Genomic DNA, 12,182 nt, shown 5'->3' on the forward strand with positions numbered 1-12,182 from the left:
CAATGCCACGCATGTTCAAAATTGTAGCTAGGAAGAAAGGACAGAAATGCCCCATGATTATTCTGTGTGGCAATGCCTTTCAACTTAATTTTGAAACATCCATAGGAAAATTATACCAGAATCTAGATCCTATGAGATCCTATCTCATATAAGCCTAGTATGAAAGTTACCTGCATATTGTTTTAAAAGCCAATGAATTAAATTAGTCCAACTGAAATCTAAGAAGAAGATAATATAAGAGACCTCAGAGAAGCTTTTATTAAATCACTCAGAACAAGAATAACCTTCAGCTAGAAGGCATCAAGTTTAAGTAACAAGGGCAGAAGTAACATGCCCTTCATATACACCTTGAAAGTGACAGCGGCTTTTGTTGCTGGAAATCCACTGGGCCTACAGGTCAGTTCCACTCCATATTATTACAAGACAGCTCGAGTATATAAGATGTCTCCTAAGGTCCGGTGTTCTTGAAAGGTGGTGAACAAAAAGAGAATGGTAAAGAAAGTGAAATTTTTGTCAACCTCAATTTGAAGCCCAAAAACTTCTATTTCTTCTTTGTTTTCCTATTAGCTAGAAATAAATAAGAGCTTGCTTGTCAGAATAAAGAAAATGAGACCAAAGTCTCTGGAGAGGGAGTTTTGTAGCTGAGATGTCCCTCCGGCTTCTCAGCCACCGAAGGTGGGTGTAGGGGGCCATCCCTTTCGTGGCTCTGCTCTTCTTACCAGTCTCTATGTGGCTTCTTCTGTAAATCCTTGGTTATAATATTTCAATTTATTGGGCCTATGGGTCAGCTGTCAGTTGGCTATTCAGGTTGATGGCTCTATAATTTAGCTGTAAATCTGGTTTGGGGCCCCAAGCAGGTGAGTATAGCTTCCACCTATTCTGACATCTTGAGGGGGGAAAAAAACACTAAATTCATTTTTCTATAAATACATTTTTACACTTAGGAAAATTGATAGTATGTGACTATTTTTGAGAACTTCAGCTTCTTTTCTGCCTCCTGGTTTTCCATTCTCCCATATTACTTGAAAAGAGTTTTTAAAAGTCTGCAGCAGAATCTTTCAATCTAACCACCTAAGTTCACTATTTGACCACTGCTTTTTAAAAGTTTCTCCAGGAACTCTAGTGACATACCTATTAACTCTATTTATATTCTCATCCCACGTGCTAACGATCCTCTAAATAGGAAATAAAAGACTTCTCTGGCTTCAAAACACCACGTTCATGCTCCTCCCCTTCTCTTCTGACTGTTCTCTCCCAGTATCTTTGCTGTCTGCTCCTTATCTGCTGCCTTTGTTAAGTGGGGGCCTCACCCCAGATGCAATCCCTTACATCCTAGCCATTCGCCCCATTGCACGGTTCTCTCAGAGCAATCTCATCCTACAGTTTCCGTTCTACAGGGAGCCTCTGAATCACAAAACTTTATTTACAGTCCAGACCTCCCACCTGAACTTCAGAGCCCCAAATCCACTGTCCACCGGGCCATCTCACAGGTACCTCAAAACTGAACTCATGGTCTTTGCCCTAAAACCTGTTGCTGCCATCTTCAGTTCTGATCTAGACTACATGATATCACCATGTAGATTGGCACCCAACCCAGAAACGCAAATGTCATCCTAGAATATTTTCTTTTACTCTGCCTTTCCCTTCACCCCATATTAGAGGAAAAATCACATTACTTCCGCACCCTTAACTCCTCTCCAACAGGCCATCTACACTCCATTCCTACTGAACTTCCTTAGTGCAGACCCTCATTAGACTTACTTAGACTGCAACGATACCCTGACTGGTCTCCCTTCTTTTAGTTTTTCACTCCTCCAATTTGTTCTTCAAACTATTCCCAGACTCATCACTCCAATATAAAATAAGATAGTGTTACACTAATCCCCTGCTCAAAACACTTAATGATTTTCCATTCTTATGCAATAAATTCAGGCTCCACTATGTGACTCAAGGCAATTTGATCTGTGCTATCTCTCCAGCTCTTTCTCTCTCTCTCTCTCTCTCTCTCTCATCCACCTCCTCCCACACTAAAGAATTTGAAGTTCTCTGAATGGACCATATAGTTTCAAGCCCCTAAACTTTCATTCACTCTGTTCCTCTGCCTGTAGTGCCCTTCCCCAATAACCATTTGACAAGTACTTGCCATCTTTCCAACCTCAACTCAAATAATATTCTTTACATCTTAATATATACACATGCACAACATTGATAAATAATGGGCTAAGTATACAAGTATTTTTTCCTGATTTTCTGGTATGAACTTTATTTCAGGGTGGTGAAATAATAAAAAAAAAAAAAAAAAAAAAAAAAGAGTTCTTCTTTATAGACTAATTCCAACCAAATAAAAATGAATAAAGTATTATAGAATGATAGAAATCACCATTTACAAGCCCCTAAAAAATAATAGATCTAGATAATAATCACCAGTGAAGGCAAAAACCATAGGTGAATGATGGGAACTTTGAGGATTAGGCTTACAAAGCCTGAACACACTGACCAATTGTAACACCACCGTAAGTGCCTTCTGGTGTGACACAAATGGAAGAACACCAGGTCACCTATAGGTATTCCAAAGAACTGAACCTAAATTGAATCAAGCCCTTTAGATCTAACTATCAAAAAAATCAGAAATCCCACACATTGCTAGTGAATATGAAAACTAGTGCAGCCACTTTAGAAAACAGCTTGGCAGTTTCGTATAGTTAAACATACACCCACCCCATGACTCAGCAATTTCACTGCTTAGAGAAATTAAAGTATATGTCCACATCGAGACCTACACACAAATATTCATGGTGGCCTTATTCATATTAGAAACTGGAAGCAACTCAAATTTGCATCCACAGGTGAATAGATAAATAATTTGTATTACAATCATATCATTGTATATTATGCGAGGAAAAGAATTTGATACAGACAACAAAATGAATATCTCTCTGAAGCATTATGCTATGTGAAGTGTCAGACAAAAGGAAGTACACACTGTATGATTCCACTTACATAACAGTTTTGAAAGAGCAAAAAGACAGAAAACAGATCAGTGGAAATGTTCTATTTGATTACGGTGGTGGTTGTATGACTGTAGAGAGTTGTCAGAACTTTTCAAACTCTCCTCAATAAAGCTAACTTTTATAAAAAATCTTTTCTGTTCCAAATACCATATGATTTCACTTACATGTAGAATCTAAAGAACAATATAGATGAACAAGTCGGAGACAGACTCATTGATACACAGAATGCACTGATGGTTGCCGAGGGGAGGGGGAGGACTGGGTGAAAAAGGTAAAAGGATTGAGAAGTGCTGATTGGTAGTTACAAAACAGCCACAGGGAGCCCTGCTGGTGTGGCTCAGTGGTTGAGTGTTGACCCATGCACCAAGAGGTCCCTGGTTTGATTCCCAGTCTGGGCACATGCCCAGGTTGTGGGCCCAATCCCCAGTGGGGGACATGCAGGAGGTGACCAGTGAACGTTCTCTCTCGTCAATGTTTCTATCTCTCTCTCCCTCTCCCTTCCTCTTTCTCTAAAAATCAACAAAGAAAAAAACATTTTTTAAATAGTCATAGGGATGTAAAGTATAACATAGAAAATACAGTCAGTAATGTTGTAATGGCTATGAATGGTGCCAGTTGGGTACTGGAAATATCAGGGAGAACACTTTGTAAAGTATATAATTGTCTGGCCACTGTGCTATACACCTGAAACTAATACAAAATAATATTGAATGTAAACTGTGATTGAAAAAATTTCTTTTAATTTTTAAAATCTTTTCTTACCCCAGTAAATCATCTCTTACCCCAGTAACATAGAACATACTTCTAGATTATTTCATCTAGTATGTAATTATAAATTTCCACTGATATCTTTTGGCTCTGTAAGCTCTTTGAGTAAATCTCTCATTTGAGAAAATCTCTTTCGAAAGTTACTTGGCTTTTTTAAAGCACCTTGACCCCTCTGGTACATCACTCGGTTTAGTTTATTTGGTGCCTGACACCTATTTAACTTCTTAATAATATTTCCTCTCCAGGCCCTGGCCAGGTGGCTCAGTTTGTTGGAGCATTGTCCTGTACATCAAAAGGTTGCAGGTTTGATTCCCAGTCAGGGCACATACCTAGGTTGTGGGTTTGGGTTTGATCCCCCATCAGGAAATGTACCAATTTATGTTTCTCTCTCTCTCTCTCTCTTTAAAAAAATCAATTAAAAATAATAATAATAATAATATTCTCTCCCCAGGTTTCAAACCTGTGTGTACTAGCTATCTTCAATGTACTCCTATTCTTCTGATGTGTTATCTATTCCATTTATAATTTTTTTCCTGGTAAGAACTCTAAGTCAACCTGCATATGTATTTATAGCACAAAACTACAAAAATAAAAGCTTTCAGTATTTGCTTTGATATTGTACTGCTTAAAAAAAGAAAGTAATAATTTCTTATTGGTCTTATTTTTTAACAATGGACTAAAAAGGAGCCAAATGATTGTCCCTGAATCATCATGTTAATATCTGAAGATATCACTGAAGAGCCTTAGAAAAATGTTAACTGCTACACTTTTCTCTTTTTTCAATATTATTGAGTGAAAGCACTGAGTTTCTAAGCTCCATCATACACAAGCTGGGTTTACACAGCACCGAGCCCAGAGTATTCAACACAGCAGTTGTTTTTTGAGTGTCTGAAGATCAAAATATATTAAGAAGTCCAGCCTCTCAATTCCTTCTTCCTACTCAACAACTTTTTTCTCAATTAGACTGATCCAGTTAATTTTGACCTAACCAACACTGAAATTCAAGTAAAATTCATCACTTGATTGAAAGAGTAAAAGGAAGAACCTCTCTAATCTCATCTACAACAATCTAGCAGGAAAAAAATACTACAACTAGATCCATACAAAATTACACATTGGCTTGATAATGTCCATTCTAATATGTAGATATTTTACCTTATTTAGATAAATTCTTGTTGTTTCCAAAAAACTAAGCTTCTGTCATCTTTCTTCTGAATTGAATAACAGGCCAATTTTTTTTTCTGCTGCTAGAAAACCTAGAGCCACACTTGTGACCACGTAAATCAGTGTGTGGGTTGAACAGGCAGCAATTTGCCACTTTTTTCCATCAAAACACAAGTGACATTTAAAGTGTACTTATTATTGACTGTCCAACATATTCTCCTCACTCTGGACTGCCACCCTTGGTAAGGGAGACAGCTAGTTTGCATGAAATTCCCCCATAAGATTTCTGCGACCCTGTATTTTCTCTCCCATCAATCCAGTAACACCCCAGGGGCATAAAACCATGTTTGAGAACTGCTGGATTTTGTTTTTGCCTTATTCCTTCCTAGCTCTATATATCCTCCTGTTTGTTTTTCTTTCTTCTTTCACTCCATTTTTAATTTATTCTATCTTGATTTTCATGTAGCCTTATGAGTCATCTTAAATCCTCTCTAGAACAAGGTAAGGAATAAATAATCATCCCATGTATCTGCAAAAGCAATCTCTTCTCATTTATCCTAGATATAATCTTAAAACTTTAACTCCTTGCTGCCTCTTAACTATTCTCTACCATATTAAACATACAAGTATTAAAATCTACAACTTCCTTGGTTGGTTTTATTTGTTTGTTTGTTTTGCTTTGCTTTGCTTTTATCAACTTTCTGTTTTAAAATATTGAAGGATGCCTACAAAAAATACAGGAAAAGTATCTGTGCACAATTTAAGGTTAGAGGTCCATAGCAGAAATTAAGTTGTCTGCACAAAGAACCTGCTTGCTGCACAAGTTTTATGTCTAAAGAATGTAAAACTTCCAATGTCTTGCATGTTACTCAAATGTTAATAGCTCAGTTCCTCTGTAGGAATTTTAAAATGCTGTGATGTAAGACTACATGAGAATTTGTTTTAGTGTTATTTTTAAAACCACTCATAAACATTCCAAATAGCAGAATTGAGCCTCTGATCAATTGAGTCCGCCTGAGTTGTTGTGAAAGATGAAATTTGCAAGAGAATCACATTTTTATCTAAATCTGAAATGCCTGCTAATCTACTCGGAAAAGTAAATATTTATAAAATTGGAGATTTCATGAAGTAGTTTAGAGTTTATTGTTATTAAAAGGAAAATTAGTTATATAAGTAATAAATGCACAACATAATAGTTTCTATTCATCCCATTTTATAGAAATAGTGTCCTTTTATTTCCCCAAAGTTATGTAACCAAAGCAACAGTAATTTATCATTATTAGTATTTGTCTTACAGCAAAGTTTGATTTTAAAAAAGTTTGACACTTCACTCACCTACTGCAGCCCATATACAGATACTAAACAAATTATCTAAGCAATTTCTGCTGTTTAGAAATTCAGTGCCACTATTATGGCTCACAATTTGGCTTATGATGCATCTGTTAGCAAACAGCCTGACAAGCACCCTAGTGTATTTCAGGATGACTGACAGGACACAGTGGCTCAAATAGGAAAGGGGGGATGGGCGCCCTTAAAGCAACACAGCCAGTGAAGAGCGACATCAAACAGTAGAACCAGACTTGAAATTATATTTTTCAAATTTGCAATAAAATAATGACATATTTTCAGGTATGAGCTTTTAAACAGAGGTTTGTGTGCATTATATGCCCAAAACATGATAAATTCCAAAATGGCTTTAAGAATTTTAAGAGTAGAAAAAAAATATTTTAAAACAGACATGAAATTTGATACTTGTCTTTATCAAACTTGTAAATTACTTAAAAATATTCCAATTATTTTTAACATAAATTAAGTCGGGGTACCCAGAAAGAAAGCAGCTCTTCTCTGACCTGTAGATATTTGCCAATTACTCTTACAACAGTAATTTAACTGATGACAGTAATTTAAATATCTTGAATTAATCAGAGTTGCTGTGAAAATGGAGACAGAAGATTCATGTATTTTGCCCCCTGCTGTGTTCCTTCTCTATGGCCTACATCATGGTTTAAAAACTGATCAAAAGATTAGGAAATTTCAATTATGGGTATTTCCATATTAGTTTCTCTTCGAAAATTATTTAAGTGATATGTTGGCTTCATTTTTCACATTTATCATTTTCCAGTGTAATTTCACAGTACTCTGTGCCACTCAATCCTTTCATTCAGCTATCAGCCCTATTAGAAAAGGAGAAGCCACTGTTTTCCAGCACAATCCCTCGTTTAGCCAGCAGAGGGTATCATTTGATCCTAAAAGCCCACAGTGTTGTATCCATTGGCATTTATTTTTATTTTTTCATGAATGACATTTATTTTTAAACTTGAACTAAGAACTGGGACACACCATCTCAACTTTTCTTACTAAATGTACTTAAAAATATCTCATTTTATTTTTCCCCTATGTTTGACTTACAGAGCCCATATTGGTATTTAGTAGTTTTCATCTGTGATGAAGTCTACCATATTTCTGTCTATCAGCTCAGCAGATGCACCCTCATTGTAGTGAAAGGAAGGCACAGGAAGGCACAGTAGCAGGGTTGGGTTTAACCCATCAGTATGACTTGTCACAACCCCAGATTTTTCTGGGCAAAATCAAACAAACAAACAAAAACCCTACAAAGATTCCGAGCCTCATTAGATAATCCAAAACACATTCCAAAAAAAATAGAACTACACTATAAAACAAAATAATGTCTCCTCAAACTTACATATGACATTTGCAGATTCTTAAATATTTTCTGTCTCTTATATAAAAGGAGCTACAGGCTAATTTTAGAAGATATATGTCCTGATATCACATCATCATATTTCTCATGAGTAGACAATGTTGTGACTAACCAAGTCTTCATACAAGCAACAAATTATTTATTTTACAACTTAACACCCACTTCAGTTTGGAAGATCATGAACATTGATTTGCCTGATTTACTCTAAAAATAAAAATTTTACTATGTGATTAGCTGAAATCATTGACCATCGCAAATCCATTTTGACTATAGATAAAAATGTCCTATGCTTCTCTGAATCTATTATCACAAACATCAAGTTTACTCAGTTAACTATGGGAAAATTAAAACAGACCTAAAGGCTGGAAAAGTGATCCCTCTTTTCATGCTCCCAGTAATGACACATCTTTTATGCTGAAAGGTTAATTTTTTCAAAGAGAAAAGAAATAATAATTCTCCTCCTCAACTGTAATTTAAAATAGAAACGTATAACTTGTTTTTCTTTAAAAAAAAAAGAATCCTATTTCTGATCATGAAAGCAAGGTTTGGGTTCCTCCCTCCATAAAATCATTTTTTAATACCTGAATGTGGCAGTTTCTTTCCTTATAAAATAACTAATGGTAGCTATGTAAAAATCATATTTTATATCTTCAATTATTTTCATAACATTTCTTCAATTCTCATTAATTCTTTAGAGAAATTTTGTATCTTTAATTTTCTAAACTGATATATTCTCTATAAAAGAGATACTTAGAATTATTTGTCAAATTAACTTATTAGAGAAGTGTCCAGAAGAAAACCAAAAAGTCAGTTTTTCTAACATTTGCTCATCTTTTTTGCTAATCTTTCACACATGTAAAAATATACAGACTTTTTTTTTTCTGTTTTCATCTAACCACTTAATTCCACTTTACTTTCCAGTTCTGGAGGTGGTTCCTGACATAGGCTTTCCTGAACTATGTCTCATTCAGTGATTGTTGGTTTCTCCAGGCACCTTAAGAACCTACATCGAAAGGCATTTTTAGTCTCAATTCTACTTGTGGCTAAGAATACTTTTTAAACATAATGCTTTATGGGGGAGCAGAGATTAAATAACTAGTAATAGATACTATTTATTTAAAATAACCCTTTTTACTTTTAGCAAAAATATCTCCATACATCTTATGCTATATTTGAATTTTCAACACACTTTTTATATATTTCATTTTATCTTGAAAACAACCTTCTGCCTGGCCGGTATGGCTCAGTGGTTGAGCGTCAACCCTTGCACCAAGAGGCTGTGGGTTCAATTCCAGTCAAGGCAAATGCCCATGTTGTGGGCCCGATCCCCAGTGGGGGCGTGCGGGAGGTGGCCAATTGATGTTCTTTCTCATTGATGTCTCCCTTCCTCTCTCTCTAAAAAAATCAGAAAGAAAAATAAATAAATAATAATTAAAAAGAAAGCAACTTCTTATTTTATTCCTAAACCACTGTAATTGGCTCATAACAGATAATGTTCACACCAAAGAGCAGGTCTAGAGTAAGTTCTGACTCTGACATACATTAGGTATGACGGGTTTGAGGTGTGAGCGGCATGTGTAAATGGGTTAGGTCCCATGGGCAACTGCAAATTCAGACTCCTAGAGCTCAGGAGAGAAATCAAGCCTAAAGATGGAGACATGTGAGCTATGCATCTGTGTTATGCCTTAAACCATGAGGCTAGATGAGCCCTCCCAAGGCTGAGAATGGAGGGAGATAAGGCATCAAAGATACTTCTCTGTAAAACAAGTACCCTTTAGGGGTAGGAAGAAAGGGGAAGTCATAAAAACACTAGGCAGAAACACAAGACAAACTTGGTTCAAATTCAGGTTCCGCTTTATACTGTTTGATCTTGTCCTTATTGACCCCCTTTCCCCTGTTTTCCTCGTGTTGTGAAATAAAGTTTCTATGAAGAGTAATTATTTATAAAATTACCTACAGAATCTAATGAACTACTAATTACAGTGCTAAATAATTCAATAATCAATTATTATTATTTTGTGGAAAGATCATTTTCCCTTTGTGAAATTCTACTTATCCAAATGCCATTGAATTTTAGAAGGCCGCTGTGACGTATCAAACAGATGGCCCCTCTGATTTAAAAATGGATGAAGAGTCATTAAGTTCACATATTTTCACTTAGCCAGTTGAATTCATTTCACCAAGAAAAGTCATCCACGCCATCCATGGTAATAACTTATAATTAGGTAACAAGGAAACATGGTCCTAAAATGAAAGAGTGTGTACAAGCTGTTTCCAAAGTTGTAACAAATGCTTAACAGAGAAAATGAAAGACACACTAACACATATTAATAAATCGTGTACAGTATGTTTATTTGGAGGGTTGGCTATGGGAGGTTAAAAGATAGAATACAGAAATAAAAGCAAAAGAATGATAAGTAAAAATAGAAACCGCTGGCGTCTTGTTCCCACATCAGACTATGGAGTTGCGCCAGCCTGCTTCATTCCAGAGCTGAGGGCCAGTCTGTTGCTGAGCTGCATCAGAGAGAGAGGAAGGAAATCTTTTCTCCCACTCTGTTTCCACAGGTTATAAAAGAAAACCAGAGAGTAGTGGGTTTCACTACCAAGTACCAGGTTTTTTTACTCGTGTCCCCACTGACTCTCTAAAAGTCAAGCCTACAAATTTTGCATTAAAGAGTGAAAGAAATATATGGACAAAAACAAAAATCAATTTTGCAAAACTCAGCCCTAAATTTTCCAAAATATAACAATTATAGTCACTAAATTTAAACTATAATATCATTCCTGTGGAGCCGTGTATTGTACTGAAAAGAATGAAGCTCATCAGACAGTAAAGTAAAATCATTTAACTTAGTCATTAATATCGTGAATCACATTTCCAGCCCTAAATAATAACCCTGCTCAATGACCTGAGTAGCCCGTACACACACCCCAAGCCATCCCACGTTTTTTCTCCTGGGTTTTGAGTATATAGAATCAGATTGACACAATCATTCATGCTCCCAGTTAAAGTTCAACTGATGGAACAGGTCCATGCAAAGCCTGTCTTACGGTACTTTTTGTTGTCATATTCTGTATCCCCAGCCTCGGTTCCATTCCCACTCCCCTTCCTATAGGCATCCATTCTATAGTAGTTAATGGGTGCCTTTCCAATGAACTGTGCATACTTTTTTTACATATGACATATATCTTTACAATAATACATAGTTTTATGTGAGTGTGGATTTTTAAATTTACACAAAGAATATTGTATTTCACACACACACACACACACATAACATGATGTTTTAGCGGTCTATGCATCTTGGACTATACAGATATAGCTAACACCACAGGTTGGCTAACACAACACCTGGTCCCAGCTTTGCCCCCTTCCCTCTCACTGCTGTGGAAGCAGAACACTAGCTTTCAGCCTTCTTTGCAACTCTGATTGACATGTGACAGAGTTCTGGCCAATGAGATGTCAGCAAAAGTCCACTGAGGAGGGCTCTGGAAAAAATTTACTTTCCTTATAAAAGGAGTTACAATAGTGCCATGGCCCTAGGCCCTTTCTTCTACCTAGGCCCTGGTATGGTGCAGGGATACAAAAGCAGTTTTGCTGCAAAGCTGAGGAGAAAAGATGACAGAGCAGAACTATAGAATGAGTTTGGGTCTTGGATAGCAATAGCTCTGAATTCTCGCCTCCAGATTTCTTGAGAAAAATGAGTTCCCAGCTAACATAATTGATTTAGTTTATCCCTTAATTTTCTAGTTGCATCATTCTAATAATGCATTTATAATGTGTTCCATCTGTGTATGTCCCTTTCCAAGAATACCTAGATAGTATCCAACTCTTTGCTATGGGAAACAATGTTGTAATGAACATTCTCATATGCATCCCTTTGTGTACCTAGGCAAGAGTCCCTCTGACATATACTTTTTCTTATGGGCTGAATTGTGTCCTCTCAAAATTCATGTTTGTAGTCTTAATCCCCTGTACCTCAGAATGCATCTGTATTTGGAAACAGGGCCTTTAAAGATGTGAATAAGTTAACACAGGGCCATTAGGGTAGGCCCTAACCCAATATGATTGGTATCCTTGTAAGAAGAGATCAGGACACAAACACACACAGAGAAACGACCATGTGAAAACGCAGCAAGAAGACAGCCATTTGCAAACCAAGGAGAGGCCTCAGGAGACACCAAATCTGCCAACACCTCCATCTTGATTTCCTGCCTTCCAACTGTAAGAAAATTAATTTCTGTTGTTTCAGCCACCCAGTCTGCGGTATTTTATTATGGCAGCCCTAGCAATTAATACAAGTCAGAAATAAAATCTGTGGGTAAGAATGCATGTGAATATTCAGTTTCAATCATGACTACCACATTGGTCTCCAAAACAATACCACCAGCAGAGCGTGACCCCATCCCCTCACCAGCACAAAGATACCGCAGGACATTTTGGCTCCTGCCACCAGGGGAGGTGCAAAGTGGATCTCATTATTGCTTTAATTTTTATTTCAGATCACCAAGGTAAT

General features: G+C 36.6%; 1 protein-coding gene across 1 annotated transcript in view; it reads right to left on the reverse strand.

The window, feature by feature from the left end:
* Positions 1-6,341, reverse strand: part of CTNNA3 (catenin alpha 3) — a 1,555,380-nt gene extending 1,549,039 nt beyond the window's left edge. The window contains exon 1 of the mRNA XM_036264901.1: positions 6,279-6,341. The gene's annotated coding sequence lies outside the window, so the exon portion shown is untranslated. The remainder of the gene's footprint in view (positions 1-6,278) is intronic.
* Between the last annotated feature and the right edge of the window lie 5,841 nt (positions 6,342-12,182).

Source organism: Molossus molossus, unplaced genomic scaffold (assembly GCF_014108415.1).
Source record: "Molossus molossus isolate mMolMol1 unplaced genomic scaffold, mMolMol1.p scaffold_m16_p_17, whole genome shotgun sequence".
Classification (NCBI taxonomy): domain Eukaryota; kingdom Metazoa; phylum Chordata; class Mammalia; order Chiroptera; family Molossidae; genus Molossus; species Molossus molossus.